Genomic DNA, 27,085 nt, shown 5'->3' on the forward strand with positions numbered 1-27,085 from the left:
TAACTTCTCACCCATTATAGTCATCCTTATTACTTTTAGTATTTGTTTTATGTCATATTCATGACTTGCTTTATTTAATCACATGCCTTTGCAATTGCATAGGATTCGTGTTGTGTTAGGCTTTTTTAGAGGCAATTGCCATTTTATATCTCACAAGAAATTAGATAGAAATATAGTTGTTGTTGTTTTTAAAGTCTCATTGTTTCTGTATCTTTGAGCTGCTGAATTATACTTGGCTCATGATTACCTGAAAATAAAAACACTTAATGGTAGTATAATGTGCAGAGAAATAAATGTAAACTTTTATGAATCTATCTATATTTACGTAGCTATATACACAACGAGTATAATTTGCCAAAGTGATTGCCAAGTCTAAGGATATCCAGCTGCCCTTAAGTGCAGTAATTGTAAAAATTAGAAGTTCTTACTTTTATACTTACTCAAGTTAAAGAATATAATTAATAAGTTAAATGTAATTAAACTGTGAAAATCTATATGAAACAGAAACGATTTGAATCTAGACACCAGATTCCCAAAAATCATATAACACATCTGCTTTATTCATTTTCCTTTCTCTCTTCTTTGTTCCCTTGATCCCACCTCTCTCCCCAGTGGGGATTTAAATAGTAAGTCACTGAAGTCATTAGTAAAGACAAAATGTGCACAATAGATACATTGGTTAAAATTTGAACAAGTGTCACTTCATTGACATTCAATAGCATTAGATTTATAAACTGATATAAATGAGATGATTTTTTAAGAATGAAGAATCAAAATCACTGATCTCATACCCATCTGAGATACTTCTCACATGAACTAATCCTGGATTAACAAGTGTGTGCTTTGAGCTGGGTTTGCCCAAATACATTAGTCATGGAATATAACATCAAATTATTTTTTAACTCACACATAATTTAAGACTGTAAAGATAAATAATGTATAAATATATTAGTGCCTGAAACCCATACTGAAAAAAAAATCATGGAATGAGAAAAAATATTTTTCATCGTGCTCATTATATACTGTGTATATTCTATACACTACATTTCAAAATAATTTTATTTTATAAATGCTTCTCCACCACTTATTTTGTAAAGGTTACTATTCTAAGCCATTTTATTCATATTAACATATTTAATTCTCATAACCACCCTAGGAGTTAAATAATGCTAGCCCATTTCATCAATGGAAAAACAGAGAAAATGACAAGATGTGTTAAAATTGGGACTTAACTACCAAGATTTCAGGCTTCAGTGGGTTACTTTTATCTTAAAAGAAAGCAAAAATAAGTCTTGCCTCAGTCGTGTGACTTTATTTGGCCAAGCTAGCATATGAACTTGGTTCTATTTGCTCTCTACCCTGATTATCTCTATTTACAACAATAAATGTAGCCATTCTAATCAAACCAGTTTGAATTTATAAAAAGTTGCATGTGTTGACCTCCAACTTACATGTGTGCTAGGTCTCAGAAATATGGCAAAGGAAGTGAGAGATTCTCCAATTTTTCCAGTAGTAAACATATGAATTAATACTTGGTAGACTCACAATATGTTCCTTTCATGAATAAATGATCAATTTTAAAATTACACTGCCCTCAGGGAATTGAACTTAAGGAAGAAACAGTTATAAAAAGAGTGAGGATCTAATCTGTCCTGAGCGGGGTCAGCAACAGCAAAGGCATGAAGAGGGAAGAACAATTAATCTGAGATTCAGAGGATGAAAAACAGACAGGAACCAAATGGCCATTCTAGTGTATAAAGTATAAAGTTCTGGGCTTCCATTTTTGAACTGTACTTTGCTCAGTTATCTACTGCTGCTTAAGAAACATTCCCAAAATTAATGGCTTAAAACAAGAGATTTTACTAGCTTCCATCGTTCTTGGGATTGGCACATGGGCTAGAATATTTTTCTTCTTCCAGGTGTTATCTTCATAATGGTATTCAGCAAGTGGACAGGCTAGTCTAGTGGCAGCAAACCATCTTTGAACGAAAGTTTGGACTCAGCACAGAATGGTGCCCCAAGGGTCTTAAGCATGTTGATGGTTTTAGTTTGGGGTAAAGGGTTGTTGAACTTTTCATATGGCAGCTCAGGACTAGCGGGGTGAGTATTTGAAGAAACTTGGGAAGAACTGTCAGAATTCTTGCCACTTAAACTATCCAACTGCCACTTCTTTTGCATCCTATTAGTCAAATAAGTTACTTAGGCCAACTCAAAAGGAGTTGAGGATTAGAAAAAGCAGTTCACTCCATTTACACACACAGCTGGAAAGGTCAAACATAGGCTGGCCAGACCTCAGGCTCTGATTCTAGAGGCTATTTTAGTTACAAGTAGTGTGTCCAAGGGAAACTAACCTCCAAAGAGAACTTAACTTCTCCAAAAGAATGCTCAGCTGTCTTTAATTTACCACACTCTTGTGGCACATTCAGCTTCAAATCACAATAGGGACACAAGCCCAACAAATACTCCCTGTGCTATAATGCTCATTAAGGCTGAAGACTTACTACCATCCTGACAAGCACTCATGCAAACCTAAGCACAGCCTCAACCATCAGTGAAACAGATCCCATCTCTTCACTTTGATGGCTCCAGCAAATGTTTTGGATTGTAATTAGACAGTCAAAATTAAAGAGATCGATGATAGATGCTGTTTCCCAGCCAACTTGAGGAAATGCACCCGCTGGATTCAACCCTTACCACACTCAAGCCCAAATGCAGAGACAGGAATTTGATACGTTCAAGGAAGATTGTTGGACTGGTGTTTTTCTCCTGTCGGTAGACCAGAAGTGGAAACAAGCCGTTCAATTTACATGAGAAAGAATGTTCTTAAACTTCCCCTCCTCCTTTATTCCCCCATTCTTCCTCATTGCCTCAAAATAAACCCCACTAAATTAAAGCCATATTTGTGGATCCTAAAAGGAAGTTTCTCTTAGTAGCCAATCAATAGTAGCAGGTTTTAAGTCTTGTATGATTCATGTTCAGTGTGCCCTGCGGAGAGGTTCACTTCACTTGGCATTGCTGGGAAACTGAAAATGCATTTTCCTGACAGATATACATCCCTGGTCAGATCAGATCAGGGAAATGAGATCTTTGGGGGCACAGGCTTGTATGGAATTATAGTGGTATGTGTTCACTGACCCCAAGTTGAAAGAAAGTTTCGTTCCAGTACTTGAAATGGAAACTGATAGTCTGTTGTTTTACATTACTTAAACTACACACTATTATAAGAGACTTTATTTTAAATTAACTTAAGTGGTAGCATAGCTTTTCATGAAAAAAATAAATAAATAAATCAAAGGCTCCATATTTTGCTAGCAGCATTTTGGCTACCTGAAAACAATTTCTATGGGTTTATAGAAAAGGGAAAATGTTGGGCAAATGAGATTGTAAAATTTGTATTTTTTTAGTTTGCTCACTTTTATTGTTAAAAAAAATGGCGCTGGGCAGCCACATATGTGCTTGCCCTCAGAGCAGGGCAGTTGATTGCAAATTGCGGATTGCCTTCCTGCTTGGGAAGGGCTATTGTTATGCTAGTTTTTTGCTGGAGGAGGGGCTTTTGTGGGCCTAGGTAGTTCTTCCAGGGAGAGCAGAGAGAATGCAGAGTGTTGAGGAAGAGGCCAGTTTTTGCAGAGAGTGAGAAGGTGTGCAGATGGGGAACCAGAGCTGAGGGGCTTTGGGAGCCCTACTGAGACTGGTGAGGCCTTTGACTCTAGTAACAAGAAGAAAATTCTCCTGATTGTGGAACCAGAGAATGTGCCTGGGTTTGGGGAGTCTAAATGAGAGCAAAGTGTTTTCCCTGCCTGTTTGCTTATTGAGACTTTAATAAAGGAATGGCCCACCATTTTTTGGCTTCACTGTTTCTTTTCCATCTGGCCAAATCCAATGTGAACATGCATGGCCACGACAGTGGCGGCTCCTGGCCCTACAGAAAATACTCCTAAATTTAAAATAGACTACAGTAATCTCTCTCCCTTTCTCTCTCCCTTTCTCTCTCACCGAGAGAGAGAGAGAAAGAGAGAGAGAGAGATGCTTTCTCTCTACTGTTCACGTACTTGCATAAAAGCAATAAAATCACTTGTCTTTAGTATAGCACCTTTTGAAAGAGATGGTGCAATCTTAGTTTGGATTGAACTTGAGTTCACTGTCAGAGATTTTCTGCCTGAAGTTAGGTTCTCTTTGGATTTTAATTTCCCTTGGAAACAGTTCTTGCAACCAAAATAGTCTCCAGAATCAGAGCCCAAGGTTCTGGCCAGCCTGTTTCTGACCTTTCCGGCAGATGTGTATAAAAGAAATGGATTGCTTTTCCAACCCAAACTGCGTAATCTTCGGTTAAGGTTGTTTTCCATGCAAATACTTAGGCTGTGGTTTGTGTCTCTGGGCACTGGTGGTAGGATATATACAGAGCCCAGTTCACTGACTAACCCAGCTGGAGCTGGAATGACCATATTTAGTTTGGGGATGAAAGCTTGATACATTAGAAAAATTAGTTGATTTGGTAAACAAGATTTTTCCTTTTCTTGCTAAAGCCCCAGTTCTGATTTGGATGACCACGTTGATATGATCAGAATAATATAGAGAAATAATTCAATTTTGATTTGGCCAAAATGCTAAATGACCACCTCAACTATAAATACATTTTATTGGGTAATGCCGGTGATGTAAGAAGGTGAGCCCATATGTAGATAGTTCATGGGGATGCTCTACCACAAGGCAAAATGAAGACGTGGGAATATTCCCCTCAAATGATCTATTTGCCTCAGCAACTTTATGCAAGTGACACAGTTGGGGCAACAAGATTGCATAACAATATGGAAATCTGTGTTAGGGACCAAGTACCTTCTGTTTATTTTATGAAAGATTGTATCAGGGTTCCTTTAGGGTGCACTGGCTTATCTCCAACAAGGAGAAATTGAGACATAGGTCTTTGCATGAGCAAACCTAACTGGTGACTAGCAGACAGTCCCTTGAGAAGAAATCTTGGTGCTGTGACTCCCAGATGACAGGGAAACTCACACTGCACTGGTGTAGGATGAAGGGACCCAATGACCAATGTGTCTCTCAGACAGTGGGGACCTATTAGTGCAGCAAGAAGTGTAACATAATTAAAAAAGGATAGGGATTCTATAGATTAGCTGCAATGGACTTTTATTTCTGCAACTTCTAGCTGTGTAGCCTTGGGCAAGTCCTTTAACCTGCCTGTGCCTACTTCACAAGCAATACCTTCAGGTTTACAGTAAGGCTTAGTGAAAATGTATGTAAAGCACCTACCATTGTGCCTGGTACCTGGTAGTGCTTTATAAATGGTAATCGTTATGATTGCTCATCTTTTATATGACCATATCATTTGAGGAATGAGACAGAACCAGGTTGGAATACCAGATTTACCTTTTCGTAATTATACGAATTAGAACAAATTTCTTTCCCTCATTGAACTTTAGTTTCTTCATCTTTACAAAGCAGGGAATCATAATTACCTTGTAGGGATGATTTGATCATTAAATCGATGATACAATAAAGTGCCTAAGAGAGCCTTTCCCATTTAATAGTGTCCATTTATTATACCACGGCTCTCCCCATGCAGATGGGGGCAGCGATGAGTAAGGAGAACTCTCCAGGGAAGAGAGACCCAGACTTGAGCTGAGCATCAACACAGAACAACAGGAGAAGAACGTGTGGCAATCTACCCAGGAACCCAGGAGAGTTTTTACAATTTGGGGAGATAGAGAACATTCATGGAAAAGAACACACCGGGGACATCGGTGTTATATGTACAAAGTCCAAGAAAGGTTTAACACACACAGATGCACATGCACACGCACGCACACATGCACATACCACACGGCTTCTTATAACTTGCAAAAGATCCAAGGCGTTGGAGAGGTAAAGGGTGCTTGACTGACAGTTGAAGGGAGGACTGCAGTTGTTTCTGTTGGGATGATTACCAGGCACGGGGCTCAATAATCCAGGCACGCATCTCCTCTTTTCTTTAATGCTCTTTGGCTAAGTGGTAAATGATTTGCTCTTCTACTTTTATTTCATTTCACTGTTTTATTTTCTTTCATATTTTCTCTATTGGAGCACTCCAGGTATTTTTACGTCCTTTATTTAAAAGGTAGCAATTAGAGGGAATAAAAGAACTGATATTTATGCTGCGGCACTTAAAATTTCCCCCCTGAACTCACGCTGGAGAACTTGTCTATCGGCCAGTTTGCAGTGGGGCCACATTTGAAGCACGTGGCTACGGCAAGCCCTGTGCAAACCAACACCACATGTGGTACTAATTGGTGTTGTTGGCAGCTTCAAAAGAAAGGCTGGGATTGAGTGGGCACAGAAGCTAACAATGCCTGCACACAATGGCTCTCAACGGGAGTCTGAAAGCAGAAGTGTGAGGAGAAAGATAGGCCTGTGTGACAAGGTCAGTGAGCCAAATCTTTCAGCACTTTGCAAAGTGGGAGGGGGGGGGCAGAAAAAGGATTTGAACTAGATGCTCTATGTTACACCAAACTTCCCAAATAAACTAAGGAGACCTTGTTCTTTTAACAGTACAGTCAAGAAACATGAATATTCAGATGGAGGAAGGAGAGGAGCGAGAGCCAGACAGGTGCCCGGGAGGGACTTACTTGTATGGAGATTCAGCCCTTGCATAGGGCTGGTTAAAATCCACCCCCTGCCCCAGTCAGTTTCTCCATCTGCAAAGTAGTCCCAGCTTTCATAGCATGTGCTTCCTACCAGCTGAAGGAAGCAGGGGGCAGATTTGTAGTTTGTTAAAGTGCTTTGATTTTACAAACTTCAAACCCAAATACAGGAATCTCTCATAACATCGTAGCCGTGGGTCTCTGTGGGCATGCGGAAAGCGGCATGGCGCTGGGGTAATTATTCCCTGAAACAGCTGTGCGAGTCCAGCACTTTCAGGTTGCAGGAAACAGAATTCACAAGAAACAGAATGGAGCCTCGGGGAATTGGGATTAATTGTAAGGGTACACGGGGGAGAATGAAAACCGAGCTGCCTCAGTTGCCACTTCTGAAGGCTCAAGGGCATTTTTTTTAATGCAGGACACAACAGCAGCATTGGTTTCCCCATGGTAATTATAATCATCTTAACATTCAGCTTCTCTGCCCTTCCCTGTGTCTGCGAGTGCTTCCTTCCCCTCAGAGCACAATGAGCCCAAGGCAGCTCCTGATCTGACCCCATCCAGTCTCAGCTCTCCTTTCCTTAAAGATATAGGAATACAGTGTCAAGGACCTGTACTACAGGTGCACTTACTGCACTCCCCTCCCTCCCAACCCCCTGCCTCCTTTGTCCTCTCTCTCCTATTGGGCCCACCCTTAAAATTCACTAGACCCTTGGGCTTCATTCTTCTCTTCTTGCCCCCAGGTCTGTTACTCAGTATAAGGGTCTCATGAACATCTGTGTGAACACCTATCCCCCGAAGTCCAAGCTCCACCCATTGCCATCCACCTGCTCCTCCAAGACCCTGACAATGACCACACCTCAGAGCCTTCAGGAGGCCGACTAGGGAACAAGTCTGTGCGGGGCTAGAAAGTTCACGGGGATTGGGTCAGAGAATTGTAGGGTCCCAAGCAACCTAATCTGACTTAGACGAAGCCCTTTGTACCCAAGCACTTCTCGTCCTATGGGACAAAGCTAAGGAAGACCAGGGGACAAGCCCACTGAAAGTGCCCTGTGTTGCCTGCTTCTAAGACAACGTATTTTATCTCCCATTTCCCTTCTTAATCTGTAACTCTGTCTTAAAATTACTACTGTTACAATCACAACTACTATTATCATTACTATATGAGAAATAAATGGGGAATGATATTTAATAGAAGGAATCTTTTAAAAATTAAGTTGTTTCTCTGCACAACTCTGAGGCTGGGAAGTCCAAGGTCAAGGACACAGTGCATTCAGACCCAGTAAAAGCCTGTTTTCATGGCTTGTACATGGATTCTTTCATGCCATACCATGATGGGGAGAGAGAAAAAGAAAGCAAAATATTTCAATCTTCTTCTTATAAGGGTATTAATCTCATTTTTGAAAGCTCCACCATCCTGATCAAATTGCCTCCTAAAGGCCTCACTGACAAATACCACCACGTCAAGGATTAGGTTTCAACATATGACTTTTTTTTTTTTTTTTGGTATTTTTCTGAAGTAGGAAACGGGGAGGCAGTCAGACAGACTCCCGCATGCGCCTGACTGGGATCCACCTGACATGCCCACCAGAGGGCAATGCTCCGCCCATCCGGGGCATCGCTCTGTTGCAACCAGAGCCATTCTAGTGCCTGAGGCAGAGGCATAGAGCCATCCTCAGCGCCCGGGCCAACTTTGCTCCAATGGAGCCTCAGCTGCGGTAAGGGAAGAGAGAGACAGAGAGGAAGGAGAGGGGGAGGGGTGGAGAAGCAGATGGGCGTTTCTCCTGTGTGCCCTGGCCAGGAATCAAACCCGGGACTCCTGCACGCCAGGCCAATGCTCTACCACTGAGCCAACCAGCCAGGGCTTCAACATATGGCTTTTTGTGAGGAGGAGACACAAACTTTCAGTCCATAATATAGGTTAAACTTTTTCTGAGCAATAGGAACAGGATGTGAACAAGAAGTCGTCTGTGTTCATCAGTACTTTCAAAAGAAGCATGGATAACATTGTGAGGACATGTCAATATAGGTAACAAAATGCATGTCAACAGACATCAATACCTGAGCCTGTCCAGAACTGGTGGTGGGTCACTGGAACCAGAGTTAGTTCACATGAATCTCTTTCAGAACTTGTTCTCCTCGTTTTTAAGCATCCTCGCTCCATTAGACTCCCCTGAACAGCACAGTGTGGCAATGCCGTGGCCGAACACTGCAGAGACCTGAGATCGAACCGACTCTTTTCCTTGCCCGTCACCCTCCGGCCATCTTTCCCATCTTACACACAGGGGCTTACCTGTATTTTTCAGAACAGAAAATTAATTTTAGGATGTTTAAGAAGTTGCTCAGGTCATAAAGAAAGAAAGTGGTAAAGTTGTGATCAGAATATTTTTCTTTCTGGCACTCAAAGCCACAAAAGAAAGTTTTTCTATCAAGGACTTATTCAGAGAATGTGTTACACTAACCCAATGCTTAAAAAAAATAAATTAACAAGTCAGTCAAAGCTCAAACTTAGGGAATAGCAGAGGCAGCATTTGGAAAAAGTATTTCTCATCTCGTGCACTTTCTTCTCATTTTTAATCTCTCAACAAAGGTATTGTTTTTTCTATGAGTCTAGATGGTGGCAATAAGTGCAACTAACCTGGGCTTTCCTTTTTTCTCTTGTTTTTAGTGTGAATTTCAGAGAGGAAAGAAAGAGCCCACTGGGAACCTTGAGGAGACTATTGTTAGTGTTCAACTCTTGATGTCTAAACAAGGTTTTTTCCAATCCATTCAAATCTACACCAAATTTAAATGGTTGCAAAGCCATCAAATGAAACTTTCAATGCTTTTTATAAGTTTAACATTCATTACCATATAAATCTTTGCCACACTTTAATTATTTTTCTTATCTTGAAATACTACTAATTTTCTTATCGGTTAATAATGCAATATGATTTATGCTTGATAATTCCTTTTTTTAATCTAACATTGTATTTCATATGGGTTATCTCATCTTTATAAAAATACTCTAATTGCCTTATAATCCAGGCACTTTAAAGTAATGTTTTCTACCTGTAATGCTCACATGAAATTTGCAGTTGTGAACCAATAGCACATGCTTATTAATAATGCAGCATACTAAGTGGTATGGCCGTATCAGTCTGTTAATGTTCACAATCTGATGGGAGTGGTATGTTTATTTCCCTGCTCTTTCCACAGAGTCATGTAACACGGGGATCTCACCATCTGCCCTCAGGCACAGAGTTAGGAAGTGAGGGCCAGTTAGGGACTGACACTCAACTCCTCCGACTCTGGAGCCCACCCTCCTCCACGTCTGGCTCTCTCATCTATAATAATAACTCATGCGTGTCAGCCAAACACAAAAGGGCCACAGACAAATGCAAGTTAACTAACTGCAGGTGATTAATTGCTGGTAAGTCAGCCATCCTTTTCTCTCATTTGCACATTGGTGCAAAAATAGATGAAAACAATGTGTCTTATACGGTTATTGTTCTTTCTTCATTCAGTTAGACTGCACTGTATATTCCCCTCCTCCAGGCGCTGAGTGCCAGGTGCCTCATACTTCTCTCTGAATGCCGGGGACATAGCACCATTCCTGGCACACTAGATATTTCAAACGATTGTTAAATAAAATAACACTAGATACAGAAGTTCCTTTTTGTTAAAAAAAAATGGCACAAAGACTAAGATATATTTGATTGAAAATGTTTCATCCATCTGTTCTTAAATCATAAGCTTCAATGAATATCCTCTCACTTCCATATTTAATAAACCATAAAATACAAATAGAACTATCCATTAATTTGCACACTAACTGCACTTTGACTTGAAACATAAATAAACACAACTTCCTGTTTTTTTGTAGAAATGTTATCTTAAGGCAATGTCACAGCAAAAACAATATTTAAAATCAATATGAAAATATAAGTATAAGTTTAAACAAGGGAAAATTATACTGATAAAACCATAATTAATTATTAAAGGGAGGATTTTTCTACACTAGCATCTCCCTAGAGTTTGTGCCAAATCTTAGCAATTCTATCTGAAGAACCCAAAGTTGGAAGGCCACGGCAGCCTTTTCCTGCACGTGCTGAGCCTGTGTTCTCATACTCTATGACCAGCAGTCACCCGGGTTACTAAGAACAAGAAACAGTAGGAAGTAGTGCCTTTTCTCTACTACAAAACTCAGCCAAAAACAATTTTAAAAATCTATATACATAAGATTTTTTTTTATTTTCAATTGCCCAAGGTGGCCTTCAACAGGAAAACAATCTATTTCTTACTTTCTATTTTTTTTTGTATTTTTCCAAAGTGAGAAATGAGGGGTCATACAGACAGACTCCCACATGCATCCGACTGGGATCCACCAGATATGCTCACCTGGGAGTGATGCTCGGCCCATCTGAGGTGTTGCTCTGCTGCAACTGGAGCCATTCTAGTGCCTGAGGTGGAGGCCATGGAGCCATTCTCAGCACCCTGGCCAACTTTGCTCCAGTGGAGCCTTGGCTTCAGGAGGGAAAGAGAGAGATACAGAGAGAAAAGAGAGGGGGCAGGGTGGAGAAGCAGATGGGCACTTCTCCTTTATGCCCTGGCTGGGAATCAAACCAGGGACTTCCACATGCCGGGCCGACACTCGATCACTGAGCCAACTGGCCAGAGCTATTTCTTACTTTCTAAAAGATGAGGGATATAAAACTGAGTTTCACAGATATAGACAATAGTATTGTGGTTACCAGAGGAGGGGATGGAGAAGTTAGCAGAGGGGTAAAGAGGGCCAAATATGTGGTGAGGAGAGGTGGTTTCACTTTGGGTGACGGGCACACAATGCAGTGTATATGTGTACTTGTAACCTGTGTCATCCTATAAAAAAATGTCACGCCTTTAATTTAATTTAAAAATAAATAAGTAAAGCCCTGGCTGGGTGGATCAGTGGTAGAGTGTCGGCCTGACTTGTAGAAGTGTTGGGTTCAGTTCCCAGCCAGGGCACACAGGAGAAGCACCGGTCTGCTTCTCCACCCTTCCCCTGGTGGGCTTGCCAGGTTGATTCCAGTTGGGTGCATACAGGAGTCTGGAGTCTGTCTGACTGCCTGCCTCCCCCCTTCTAACTTAGAAAAAATGCCAAAAAAAAAAGATAAAATAAATAAATAAAATATTATTTTGCCTTAGAATATTATATAGAGATCATTTTAAAATGCAAATGTTTATTCTTTTTTTTTTTTTAGACAAAGAGAGAGGGACAGATAGAGACAGACAGGAAAGAGAGAGATGAGAAGCATGAGTTCTTTTTTGTAGCAACTTAGTTGTTCACTGATTGCTTTCTATATGTGCCTTGATCATAGGTGGAGGAGCTACAGCTGAGCAAGTGACTCTTTGCTCAAGCCAGTGACCTTGGACTCAAGCCAGTGACCATGGGGTCATGTCTATGATCCCACACTCAAGCTGGTGACCCTCTGCTCAAGCTGGTGAGGCTGCACTCAAGCCAGCGCCCTCTGGGTTTTGAACCTGGGTCCTCTGTGTCCCAGTTCGATGCTCTTTCCACTGTGCCACCTCCTAGTCAGGCTCAAATATTTATTCTATTAAAAAATGTTACTCTTATTAATGAGACATTGGTATTTATTTGTAATGAGAAATGCCGTAAAGAGTCATGCATTTAGAGATTAATTTAAAAGTCACATTATTGTAGAAATTTGGGGGGCAGCATACTCCTGTCCCATCTCTCTCATTCATTTCCATGCCTCCTGCCACCAACGATTCTTAAAAATAGCTGTTCTATATTCCCAGAACACACCAAGTTTGTATGTCTAGAAAACATTCTCAAGAAAATGCATTTTTCTAACAATGTAACATTTACTCCATTCATCAGATAAAAGTACAAACATGCAAACTAAAAATTCATTTGAATGGTCAAGAATTTTTAAAGTTAAAATATGCTTATAACTTCCAGTGATCAAAACAATTAAAAACACACATTCTTGTGTACCAGAGAGATTTAAACATCAAATATTTCTTTTTTTTTTTTTAATAAATTTTTATTAATGGTAATGGGATGACATTAATAAATCAGGGTACATATATTCAAAGAAAACATGTCTAGGTTATTTTGTCATCAAATTATGTTGCAAACCCCTCGCCCAAAGTCAGATTGTCCTCCGTCACCCTCTATCTAGTTCTCTGTGCCCCTCCCCCTCCCCCTAACTCTCTCCCTCCCTCCCATGTCCTCCCTCCCCCCCCACTCTTGGTAACCACCACACTCTTGTCCATGTCTCTTAGTCTCATTTTTATGTTCCACCAATGTATGGAATCATGTAGTTCTTGTTTTTTTCTGATTTGCTTATTTCACTCCTTATAATGTTATCAAGATCCCACCATTTTGCTGTAAATGATCTGATGTCATCATTTCTTATGGCTGAGTAGTATTCCATAGTGTATATGTGCCACATCTTCTTTATCCAGTCTTCTATTGAAGGGCTTTTTGGTTGTTTCCATGTCTTGGCCACTGTGAACAGTGCTGCAATGAACATGGGGCTACATGTGTCTTCACGTATCAATGTTTCTGAGGTTTTGGGGTATATACCCAGTAGAGGGATTGCTGGGTCATAAGGTAGTTCTATTGGCAGTTTTTTGAGGAACCACCATACTTTCCTCCATAATGGTTGTACTACTTTACAGTCCCACCAACAGTGAATGAGGGTTCCTTTTCTCCACAGCCTCTCCAACATTTGCTATTACCCGTCTTGTTGATAATAGCTAATCTAACAGGAGTGAGGTGGTATCTCATTGTAGTTTTGATTTGCATTTCTCTAATAACTAATGAAGCTGAGCATCTTTTCATATATCTGTTGGCCATTTGTATCTCTTCCTGGGAGAAGTGTCTGTTCATGACCTCTTCCCATTTTTTTATTGGATTGTTTGTTTGTTTGTTGTTCAGTTTTATGAGTTCTTTGTAAATTTTGGATATTAGGCCCTTATCTGAGCTGTCGTTTGAAAATATCAGTTCCCATATAGTTGGCTGTCTGTTTATTTTGATATCAGTTTCTCTTGCTGAGCAAAAACTTTTAATTCTGATGTAGTCCCATTCATTTATCTTTGCCTTCACTTCTCTTGCCATTGGAGTCAAGTTCATAAAATGTTCTTTAAAACCCAGGTCCATGATTTTAGTACCTATGTCTTCTTCTATGTACTTTATTGTTTCAGGTCTTATATTTAGGTCTTTGATCCATTTTGAATTAATTTTAGTACACGGGGACAGGCTGTAGTCGAGTTTCATTCTTTTGCATGTGGCTTTCCAGTTTTCCCAACACCATTTGTTGAAGAGGCTTTCTTTTCTCCATTGTGTGTTGTTGGCCCCTTTATCAAAGATTATTTGACCATATATATGTGGTTTTATTTCTGGGCTTTCTATTCTGTTCCATTGGTCTGAGTGTCTATTTTTTTGCCAATACCATGCTGTTTTGATTATCGTGGCCCTATAATATAGTTTAAAGTCAGGTATTGTAATGCCCCCAGCTTCATTCTTTTTCCTTAGGATTGTCTTGGCTATTCGGGGTTTTTTATAGTTCCATATAAATCTGATGATTTTTTGTTCCATTTCTTTAAAAAATCTCATAGGGATTTTGATGGGAATTGCATTAAATTTGTATATTGCTTTGTGTAATATGGCCATTTTGATTATATTTATTCTTCCTATCCAAGAACAAGGAATATTTTTCCATCTCATTGTATCTTTTTCGATTTCCCTTAACAATGCTTTGTAATTTTCATTATATAGGTCCTTTACGTTCTTTGTTATGTTTATTCCTAGGTATTTTATTTTTTTTGTTGCAATCGTGAAGGGGATTATTTTTTTGAGTTCGTTTTCTAATATTTCATTGTTGGCATATAGAAAGGCTATGGACTTTTGTATGTTAATTTTGTATCCTGCGACCTTACTGTATTGGTTTATTGTTTCTAATAATCTTTTTGTGGAGTCCTTTGGGTTTTCGATGTATAGGATCATATCATCAGCAAAAAGTGATAGCTTTACTTCTTCTTTTCCGATATGGATGCCTTTTATTTCTTTGTCTTGTCTGATTGCTCTGGCCAGAACTTCTAGCACCACGTTGAATAAGAGTGGAGAGAGTGGACAACCCTGTCTTGTTCCTGATTTAAGATAGAAAGTCCTCAGTTTTATGCCGTTTAATAGGATGTTGGGTGATGGTTTATCATATATGGCCTTTATCATGTTGAGATATTTTCCTTCTATACCCATTTTGTTGAGAGTCTTAAACATAAAATTGTGTTGTATTTTATCAAAAGCCTTTTCTGCATCTATTGATAAGATCATGTGGTTTTTGTTTTTTGTTTTGTTGATATGGTGTATTACGTTAACCGTTTTGCGTATGTTGAACCATCCTTGAGATTCTGGGATGAATCCCACTTGATCATGATGTATTATTTTTTTAATATGTTGTTGTATTCGGTTTGCCAGTATTTTGTTTAGTATTTTAGCATCTGTATTCATTAGAGATATTGGTCTGTAGTTTTCTTTCTTTGTGCCATCCTTGCCAGGTTTTGGTATGAGGGTTATGTTGGCCTCATAAAATGTGTTTGGAAGTATTGCTTCTTCTTCAATTTTTTGGAAGACTTTGAGTAGAATAGGAACCAAGTCTTCTTTGAATGTTTGATAGAATTCACTAGTATAACCGTCTGGACCTGGACTTTTATTTTTGGGGAGATTTTTAATAGTTTTTTCTATTTCCTCCCTGCTGATTGGTCTGTTTAGGCTTTCTGCTTCTTCATGACTCAGTCTAGGAAGGTTGTATTGTTCTAGGAATTTATCCATTTCTTCTAGATTGTTGTATTTGGTGGCATATAATTTTTCATAGTATTCTACAATAATTCTTTGTATTTCTATGATGTCTGTGGTGATCTCCCCTCTTTCATTTTGGATTTTATTTATTTGAGTCCTGTGTCTTTTTTCCTTGGTGAGTCTTGCCAAGGGTTTGTCAATTTTGTTGATCTTTTCAAAGAACCAGCTCCTTGTTTTATTGATTTTTTCTATAGTTTTTCTGTTCTCTATTTCATTTATTTCTGCTCTGATTTTTATTATCTCCTTTCTTCGGCTGGTTTTGGGTTGTCTTTGTTCTTCTTTTTCTAGTTCCTTAAGGTGTGAAGTTAAGTGGTTTACTTCGGCTCTCTCTTGTTTGTTCATATAGGCCTGAAGTGATATGAACTTTCCTCTTATTACTGCTTTTGCTGCATCCCAGAGATTCTGATATGTCGTATTTTCATTTTCATTTGTCTGTATATATCTTTTGATTTCTGCACTTATTTCTTCTTTGACCCATTCATTTTTTAGAAGTATGTTGTTTAGTTTCCACATTTTTGTGGGTTTTTCCCCCTCTTTTTTGCAGTTGAATTCTAGTTTCAAGGCTTTATGATCAGAAAATATGCTTGGTACAATTTCAATTTTTCTAAATTTGCTGATATTGTCTTTGTGGCCCAACATATGGTCAATTCTTGAGAATGTTCCATGTACACTAGAGAAAAATGTATACTCTGTCGCTTTGGGATGAAGTGTCCTGTAGATGTCTATCATATCCAGGTGTTCTAGTATTTCGTTTAAGGCCACTATATCTTTATTGATTCTCTGTTTGGATGACCGATCTAGAGCCGTCAGCGGTGTATTGAGGTCTCCAAGTATGATTGTATTTTTGTTAGTTTTTGTTTTAAGGTCAATAAGTAGCTGTCTTATATATTTTGGTGCTCCTTGGTTTGGTGCATATATATTAAGGATTGTTATGTCTTCTTGATTCAACTTCCCCTTAATCATTATGAAATGACCATTTTTGTCTCTTAAGTACTTTTTCTGTCTTGTAGTCAGCATTATTAGATATGAGTATTGCTACACCTGCTTTTTTTTGGGTGTTGTTTGCTTGGAGTATTGTTTTCCAGCCTTTCACTTTGAATTTGTTTTTATCCTTGTTGCTTAGATGTGTTTCTTGTAGGCAGCATATAGTTGGATTTTCTTTTTTAATCCATTCTGCTACTCTGTGTCTTTTTATTGGTAAGTTTAATCCATTTACATTTAGTGTAATTATTGACACTTGTGGGTTCCCTACTGCCATTTTATAAATTGCTTTCTGTTAGTTTTGTATCTAGTTTGATTCTTCTCTTTTGTTTTTCTATCATTTGTTTTTGTTTGTTTGTGTTCCATACTTCTTTCCTCTGTTGCTACCTTTTTTAAGTCAAGTGTTTTTGTGGTGGTTTTTTTGAGAGTGGTTACCATTAAGTAATGAAAAGGGTACCTACCATATTCATTGTAGTACCCTATCTTATAAGTATTTCTGCACTTCATCATCCTTTGCTACTGTTAATCTCCATCCTCTCCCCCCTTTTTTTCCTTTGTTGTCACAGTTTAAGTTTGGTTTTATTGTGTTCTTGGTGGAGCTGTTACTTGTGGTGTTGTTTTCTTTTGTTCTTTGAATCTGGTTGGAAAACCCCCCTTAGTATTTCCTGGAGTGGGGGCTTTCTGTTGATAAATTCTCTCATCTTTTCTGTATTTGTGAATGTTTTTATATCTCCTTCATACTTGAAGGATAGCTTTGATGGGTATAGTATTCTTGGCTGAAAGTTCCTCTCTTTCAGGACTGTAAATATTGGGGTCCACTCTCTTCTAGCTTGTAGAGTTTCTGCTGAGAAATCTGATGATAATCTAATAGGCCTTCCTTTATATGTTGTACTCTTCTTTTCCCTGGCTGCCTTGAGAATTTTTTCTTTGTCATTGGTTTGTGTCATCTTTATTATGATGTGCCTTGGAGTGGGTTTGTTGGGGTTAAGAAAACTTGGTGTTCTGTTTGCTTCTTGAATTTGAGGCTTTAGTTCCTTCCACAGGCTTGGGAAGTTCTCGTCTATTATTTGTTTGAGTATATTCTCCATTCCATTTTCTTTCTCTTCTCCCTCTGATATACCTATTATTCTTATGTTATTCTTTCTGATGGAGTCAGACAATTCCTGTAGGGCTTTCTCATTTTTTATTATTTTTGAGTCTCTTTCTTCTTCTCTCTGTTGTGCCTCAAGTTGTTTGTCTTCTATTTCACTAATTTTATCTTCAATCTGGGCTGTTCTGTTAGCTAAGCTTGTTACCTCGTTTTTCAGCTCGTGAATTGAGTTTTTCATTTCTGTTTGATTTGTTTTTATAGTTTCAATTTCCTTGGTAATATATTCTTTGTGTTCATTGAGTTGTTTTCTGATCTCCCTATATTGCCTTTCTGTGTTTTCTTGTATATCTCTGAGTATTTTTAGGATTTCTATTTTAAATTCTCTGTCATTTAGCTCCAAGGCTTCCAATATGTTAAGTCTTTTCTCCATAGATTTTTCCACATCTATTTGTGTTACCTCTCTTTCTTTTGTATCCATAATATTCGATTTCCTCTTTCTTATCGGCATCTGAGGGTGGTCTTATTGATAGCACTAATTAGAATTAATAAAGAGTAAAAAGTAAAAAAAAAAAAAAAAAAAAGGGTAAAACACCCCACAAAATAAAACAGTAATAATTTATTATTTCCCCCTTTTTTTCTCTCTTCTCTTTCCCTCCTCTCCCCTCCTCAGGGAAATATCGTGCCTATAATGGAGGGCCTGATTTGGGGTGAAGAGTTCAAGGGGCAAAAAAAAAGGGAGTAGGGACCTACTAAATGCAAAAAAAAAAAAAAAAAGGAAGAAAATCTTAGACAAGCATAAGATGATTTGCTTGTAAGTGATGGTCAACTAAGAGATATAATGAGAGGGATAAGAGGGATCCAGAAAAAAGGACCAAAAAAGAATAATAAAGAAGAAAAAATAAAAATAATAAGTAAAAATCTGTTGTATTAAGTGGAGCGAAGACTAAATACAATGGAGACCTTGGATTGGGAGGACCCAAAATGCCACAAAAATAAACAAACAAGAAAAAAAAATAAAAACAAAAGCAAAAAAGAGAAATAAAGCCAAAAAAAAGCCTTGAGTCCCAAATTAACTAATTTGTTTGTGATTGAGGATTATATGGGAGGAAAGTAATATGAGAAAAGAAAAAACAAATAGAAAGGAAAAAATAAGAAAAAGAGAAAAACGAAGGAAGAAATAAAATAGGAGGAGAAAAAAACAAAATAAAGCAAGACAAAAAAACAAAAACAAAAGAGGAGAGAGTGAGAGTTAAGTGTTTTGGAGTATAACCTTAAAGGAGGGTGAGGATGAAGAAGAAAAATAAAATGCAACACTCATGGGTAGTGTAGTTCAAGAAAGGGGAAGCATAAGATGGGCAGAGAATAGAAGGACCGAGGTGGAGGAAATAAAGGCAAAAAGATAGAAGAAACAAACAACAACAACAACAACAAAAGAAAATTAGTGGATCAAGTTGTAAAGTCTGTGGGTTTTTCTTGATTTTGAGAGGTTAACTTCTTCCTTTTTCTTTTCTCTCCCTCTTCCTAGTCGGTGACTCTGTACCCCAGGCTCTGCCCCTGTGTCACTCTTAGGTAGGGATTTGCAGTTGATGGGATTCTATGGCAATGTCATATAATTGGCTTTAGTCTTGCTGGAAGTAAAGGCTTGTTGGCGTTTGCAGGGTCCAACGATGGGAGAGTTTGCTTTCCTGGATTCTCTCTCCTAGTCCCCCCTTTCTGAATTAGCAGCCTGGTGATCCAGCTATAAGGCTGCAACTGCTTCTGCCTGGGGAGTAAGAGGCTCAAAGAGCTGGGAAATCCCCACTCTATCCCCACTCAGTGCAAGGCTTTGGGAAAGGCTCTGACAGTCAGGGCCTCCAGTGTAATCAGGCGGGGGTGGGAGTCAATTGTTGTCAAGGTGACTGTTCAGCGCCTATCATTTAGTTGGACCTCTCAACCCAGGCTTTCCACACTTTGTAGCCTGTTTTTGCAGGGAAGAAGAGGCACTAGTCTCTGCTTACGACTAGTGTAGTATAGACCTTATTATCTGCCAAGTCCTTCTTGTTAACGTTTATCCCTGAATATGGAGGCTCTATCAATCAGAAGTTGCCCCCGCCCCTTTAGCGAGAGGCACTAAAAAATATCACGCCTCTTGTCTTGGATCGCTGAACTGAGAGAGATCTTATCAATTAGAACCGAGGGTGCGCAGATTTTATGGGTTAAGCTAATTTCAGTGATTGGGTCGCAGCTGTGTTTCCGAAGGTATTTTAGGCTGCCTGCGCGCACCCCTCCCCCAACGCTTGATTGTTAGCTTGAATGGCTGGGTGAGGTGCCCCACCCACGGAGAGAATCTCCCAAGCCTCTCCCGATCGCCCTGCCGCTGGCGGCTGGACCGCACCAGGCGCAGGATAATGGAGCCCCCTGGGTGTGCGGGCCAGTAGGGCGCCCTGGGCGCGTGGAATGCCCAAGGCACGCGCGCGAATGGGGCGCTCCGGGCACCGGTGGCCGGCGACCCCCACTCGCAGTGTGCGGGCCGCTGGGAACGTCAGCGGTGCTCAACCGGACTGGGCACGCGCGCGGCGGCTCCTGGCGGCCGCTCGCGGTGGCGGTTCGCGGGGGTTCGCGGCAGCTCCCGGTGGCGGTTCGCGGGGGTTCGCGGCAGCTCGCGGGGGCTTGCGGCGGCTCGCGGTTCCCAAGTATATGGGCTGACTCACCGCAGGCGCACTCCCTGGCGGCTTGAATGAGCGTCGCTGCGGTAGCTTCCTCCACACCCTCGTCTCTCAGATTCAAGTGATAACAGTCCTTTTGCTTTCAGTTTGTGTGGAACTCCGGAATGCTCCGAGGATAAATTTTTCTGTTTCTAGTTGATAAATTTGTTGTGATTTAGGGGAGAGCTGTCGGACGCGCTTCTCACGGCGCCATTTCCGTGACGTCACTCACATCAAATATTTCTAACACGTCATATTTCAATGTTGGTTGAGAACTCAGACTTTATCGCCCCAATAGAAACCACTTCTTTCCCATCTTCTTCTCTCTGAATGATGACAGTCCTCATACCTCAACAAGGGAGATTTTATCACATTGACTTAAATTATTATTATTTGAGAAATAGTATTTTCTCTCTCATGTCACTGAAAACAACTTAAAGGCACCAATTTGGAGTCACTACCTGTGAATTGTTCTCAGTGACCAGGAATGTGACATTACACAAATTTCTCAAAGTTACCTCCTCAATGAATTGGAACACAAGTAAACACTTAGTTGTATGTCTGTTTCTCATAGAATGGATGCCACTCTCTATCTTGCCAAATTAGAATGACCAGGCTAAAAACAATAAGAATTTCTTTATTTTGCCAAATTAAATTCTTAACTCATTCCTATTTTTAATGTGTGACATTCTACTATTATAATAAATCTTTGCAAACAAGACTAGAGCACAGTGAAAGAAGGGAGAAGCAATAAGAATCTCTATTTATGGGAGGCAAATACAAATGTAATTTTAATTATCTGAAAGGCTGTAGGTTTTGTTACAATTCATTTTAAGTATATATTAAATTCTGACATAGAGGAATAAATTGAAACAGTCTATCAAAAAGATATAGGCACAACCTTAGAAAGGTTCTAATTTATACTATCATATTACATGTTATCATCACTAGCAAACAAATCTGGCTTCTTGTCGTTATCTACAGCTTTAGGTGATATATCTGCCTGATCCTTATACACACACATAAAGGAAAGTCAAATTAGTCGACAGTCCGCAATATTAATTTATTCAACACTGAACATCTGTATATTTGAAGCTTTACAAATTATTGATTCTTTTTACAGTTTTTATCCAGATGGTGGTGCATTTTATACTTGAGAAAAATAAATAAATTGTACTGTCTAGTGCAGTGGTTGGCAAACCGTGGCTTGCAAGCCACTTGCGGCTCTTTGGCCCCTTGAGTGTGCCTCTTCCACAAAATACACATGTGGCGCTACCTCGATAAGGAATGTACCTCCCTATATAGTTTAAGTTTAAAAAATTTGGCTCTCAAAAGAAATTTCAATCGTTGTACTGTTGATATTTGGCTCTGTTGACTAATGAGTTTGCCAACCACTGGTAGTGGGTACACAAAAGAAAAACAATAATGTAGGTTTACAGAATGAGAATGTGAGATTTATATAAACCAGGGGCAGTCAACCTTTTTGTACCTACCGCCCACTTTTGTATCTGTTAGTAGTAAAATTTTCTAACCTCCCACTGGAAGTAGAATTACAGCAAGTTAAAGCATATAATAATAATCATTACCAAGTACTTTATGTCAGATTTTTGCTAAGTTTGGCAGAATAAATCTTTATAAAACAACTTACTATAGTTAAATCTATCTTTTTATTTATACTTTGGTTGCTCTGCTACTACCCACCATGAAAGCTGGAGCGCCCACTAGTGGGCGGTAGGGACCAAGTTGACTACCACTGACTATAAACCATATTATGAGCCAACTAAAGAAGTACATCTAAAACACCACCTAGATGTTTTGGTTATCAGGAACACTAAATTTAAATTTCATCAGTATTCTTGGAGTTCCCTTTCACCCTGAAAACAGAAGCACATCTAATGCCCTGAATCTTTGTGTTAACTTAGCATCTTGTACCCACGTGTATCAATTTTCTCTGGTGTGTAATAAATTACTACAAACTTATCAACTTAGAACAACACATATGTATTACCTCACCAGATCTGTAGGCCAGAGATCCAGACACTTCTTACTTGGTTCTATGCTCAGGGTCTCACAAGGCTGAAATCAAAGTGTTGGCTGAGCCCTTTTCTTGTCTACAGGCTTGATTTAAACAAGGTCTGCTATTAAACTCCCTCAGTTTGTTGACAGAATGCATTTCCTTTCAGCTTTAGAAGTCAAGGTATTTTGGCTCTGGCAAGTTAGCTCAGTTGTTGAGAGTGTCATCTAGAAACAACAAAGTTGAGGGTTCAATACCCGGTCAGGGCACACTTAGGAAGCAACCAAAAAATGCATGACTGGGTGAAACAACAAATGCTACCTTTCCCCTTCTCTTTCCCTTCCTCTCTCTGCTTCTCTAAAAATCAATAAAAGTTTAAACATGGCCAGATAGCTTGGATGGTTAGAACATAGTCCCAGAGCATGGAGGTTGTCCATTTACTTTTCTAGTCAGGGCACATACAGGAGCAGCTCAATACTCCTCTCTCTCTCTCTCTCTCTCTCTCTCTCTCTCTCTCTTTCTCCCTGTCTCTCTCTCTCACACACACAAAAAAAAGTCCAGGTATCTTAATTCTTCAAAACTTAACAGAACAAGTCTTTAGCCTGACCTGTGGTGGTGCAGTGGATAAAGCGTCAACCTGGAAATGCTGAGGTCGCCGGTTCGAAACCCTAGGCTTGCCTGGTCAAGGCACATATGGGAGTGGATGCTTCCAGCTCCTCCCCACCTTCTCTTCTCTGTCTCTCCCTTTCCCTCTCCTCTCTAAAATGAATAAATAAAATTAAAAAAAATAAAAAAATAAAAAAAGGAACAAGTCTTTAACTTCAGAGACAGACTCACCTGATTAGGTCAGGCCCACCCAGAACCATCTCCCTTTTGCAAAGTCAAATGTGTATGGACATTAATTACATCAATAAGTCCTGTTCACCTTTGCACATTCTACTGGTTAAGACCCTATGACAGGTTTCTCTCATTTGCAAGGAGAAGGAATTATACAAGGTCATGTACATCAAGGACTAGGAATCTTGGAGCCATCCCAAAATACTACCCATCATATCTTGTCATGGATCATCCACTGTCATAATCATGACCCAGCCACCTACGCACATACAGTGGTGACCATAGTGATAAAGCAAAATCAATGGGTCATACCTTCCAAGTTCTTGCCATGGATCTTGCAGCTGTGGGGCCACACTCCCAGAATCTTTTGGTTGTCAGAGATATTACAGTAGAGGTAGAGAACTTTTCAAACTTACCATACAAGGAAGTCTCAATACTAGGGAGTATTTAACACCAGATGAGGGAGGTAGGCTAGAGGAAACATCATACAATTTCATCATCCATACTGGCAAGGACTTCACACAGCTGCAATTAGTAATTTTGTTCCCTTCATCAATGTAAAAACCATATGTTTGATTTCCTACTTCCAAGTAAGAATATATCACAGGATGCTGCACCATCAGGTAGTAGCTGATGTCTACCGTTCTATTATAATCAACAAAAATGTCATTTTCAATGCTTCATCCTCAAGTTGTTTCACATCTGTGTGTGCGCGCGCGCACGTGTGCGCCCCATATTCTGAAAACAGGATTTCATTATGGATTCAAAGGGGAATATGTACACATTACAATTTATTAAGTGTGATGTGCTTTTACAGTAAAAACAACAAGAATGCATTCATTTTCTCACCTGGGTTTCCTATCACGCTCTGTCTACACCTCGGTGTGCTTCTAGCACTTTATAAGCTGGTCCGATTCCCTGAGATGTCGCCGGTGAATTTTGAAGCTCGAGGAGTTAGTTAGCTTTCCTGCAACAGATCAAAAAATGTACCCGAGGAACAGCAAAACTAATGGCACAACCAGGGATACTGCAATTATTTCTAGAAATTGTAAAAGAGGCAATCAACTGAATGTGAACTCGCTATGACTTCTTCCTCACGAAGCCACAGATGTATGCAACTGTTTTCCAGGCACACTGAGCCTTTCATTCAAATCAGGAGAAATTAGCTTATAGTTTTCATCTCTACCTTTCGCACAATAAACCTCTCCCCGGGGACAAGCGGTGGAGTGAGCTCATACCTCTCTCTTTTCTTTCCAATTTTATCATAATGGTGTAAACTGCCCAGCTTCCCTCAGGACCCAGTAGATGTTGTATATGCTTTCTAAAAACTTGTGACTGCTTGAAGTTCCCACATCAAAAATAAGAAAAAAAAAATCAATTATTTGAAATTACACCAAGATGTAAAGCATCAAATAGTAATATTCTCCTTGGCTTAATAATGCAATGACTCATTCAGTAACTCAGAAAATATTTATTGAGACACTATGACCACATGCTAGGTAGTGTGTGGAGAGCCAGAATCATAGCGAGTATCAGGGGAAAAAAAAAGTTCTTGACCTCTTGCCCTCAGGGAGCTTGGACTCTAGAGTATAATAGCAGGTAAGATGTTGATAATTGCAGAGCCAGTGGAGAGAGTGAAAGAGGACTTTTGTTTAGATAAGGTAGTCAGAAAAGTTCCCTCTTACAGAGGGGACCTCATGCTATACACTCAGTTGTTTATTCATTATTGTTTTCCTTAGTAGGACATAAGTTTTATGAGTGATATTTATGTTGTACACCGATGGTTAGAAGATGCTTAAATGAATAACTAGAAAAATAAGTCGGGAAGTGGTGTCATGCAAGGTGAAGAGAGATAGTTCAAGAAAGAAATTTGCCAAGAATGTCAAATGCTGCAACAAGCGTTAGTTATACACAGGCAGCATCATTTCTGTTAGATTTAGCAACTTGGGTGTTAAGTGCAGATTCTTGAATGGTACATGGCTACAAGGGATTAAGTGGTGAGCAGAGGACAGAGACAAGGAAGCAGCAGCGAACGGTATTCACACAGGCCCTGAAGGAAGGCATCAAACCATGCACAGAGCTGAGAAAAAAGCATTCCAGATAGAAAAAAGAACAGATGCAAAGTTGGAGAGGAAGACTCCTCCTGAGCACTCATAAGGGGACTAGTAGAAGTGGGATGAAGCAACATGATCAACAGGGTAGAAAGGAGGTTGCTGTTGGTAGCCTCGTACATCATGTATGACCTCAGAGCCGGGGAGAAACTGTTGGATTTCACCCTAAATGTAAGTAGACTAAACTCACCAATATAGAGGCACAGGGTAGCAGACTGGATCATAAAAAACAAATCCAACCGTATGCTGCCTTCACAACACACACCTCAGCTGCAAAGACAGACACAGACTCAAATTAAAGGGGTTGTAAATGATTCTGACAAAATAATTTTTTCTTTTTTTTAGGTGAGAAGAGTGGAGACAGACTCTCACATGTGCCCTGACTGGGGTCTACCTGGAAACCCCACCTTGGGTTGATGCTTGAGTACAGAGCTATTTTTAGTGTCTGAGGCTGATGTGCTCCACTGGAACTATTCTCAGTGCCCAGAGCCACATCAATCCAATCAAGCCACTGGCTGTGGGAGGAGCAAAGCGAAAGGAGAAGGAATGGGAGAGGAGATGAAGCAGATGATTGCTTCTCCTATGTGCCCTAACTGGGAATTGAACCTAGGACATCCATACACCAGACCAACACTATCAACTGAGCCACCATAGGGCCAACAAAATAAATTTCTAGATTAAAAAAAGTAGCAAAAGACAAAAATGGACATTTTATAATTATAAAAAGGTACTACATCAAGAAGATACAGCACTTCTCAATATAGATATGCACACAATCACGAAGCATTAATATATAAAGCACAACTAGTAACAGAACAAAAGGAGAAACTGACAAAAACACTATCATAGTAGGGGGCCTAAATAGCCCATCAACTATTATGGATAGATCATCTAAATAAACAGAAAATCAATAAATATCAGTTTTAAATAACACATTAGACCAAATGGACATACCTGATATTTATAGAATTTTTCATCGCAGATTATATATTCTTTTCTAGTGTGCATGTAATGTTCTTAAGGATAAGACCATGTGTTAAGACATAAAACTAACCTTAACTAAACTAGGAAGATTGAAATCATACTGAGTGTATTCTCTGGAATGATCAGATTTATGTTCATGGGAACAAATTATAAACAAGCATTAGTGGAAGCAGGCAGACCTGTGAAGAGTCTATTACAATAGGCCTACATGGAGAGGAAGTCGTAAAGAACGTGAAACATGATCACACTCGGCACAGATCTGGGAGATACAGTTTAAGAGCATGATTTGTGGAGTGGAGTTAATAATGATGCCTTTGTTTGCTGAGATCAGAAAGACTGTAGGAAGACAAGATTCAAGGTGGGGCAATTTTATGGACTGAACGTTTGTGTCCCCACAATGTGCATAAATTGAAACCCGAATTCCTTACTGTGGCTGTGTTTGAAGATAAGGTTGTAAGGGAAGAAATTAATGTTAAAAGATGTCAAAGTGTGAGGCACTGAGCCAATAGGATTACTGTTGTTACAGGAAAAGACACCAGGACTCTGGCCAGGTAACGCAGTTGGTTAGAGAATTAGTCCAACGTGCTGCGGTTGTGGATTCAATCCTCAGTCAGGGCACAGACAAGAATCAACTGATGACAGCATGGATACGTGGAACAAGTCAATATTTCTTTCTCTCTTTCTTTTTCTCCCCCTCTGTCTCTCTCCCTTCCTCTCTCCTAAAACTCAATAAATAAATAACTATATAAAAAAGAAAAACTAGAGAATAAAATTATTCTTGTTGTAAAATATTCCTGAAGTGGGCCTAGGACTGGATTATAGATCCCCTCACCAACCCCAACAAATTATATATTATAACTCTAATTCCCAAGGTAACTAACTATATATGAAGACAGGGCTTTTAGGA

Source organism: Saccopteryx bilineata, chromosome 4 (genome assembly GCF_036850765.1).
Source record: "Saccopteryx bilineata isolate mSacBil1 chromosome 4, mSacBil1_pri_phased_curated, whole genome shotgun sequence".
Classification (NCBI taxonomy): domain Eukaryota; kingdom Metazoa; phylum Chordata; class Mammalia; order Chiroptera; family Emballonuridae; genus Saccopteryx; species Saccopteryx bilineata.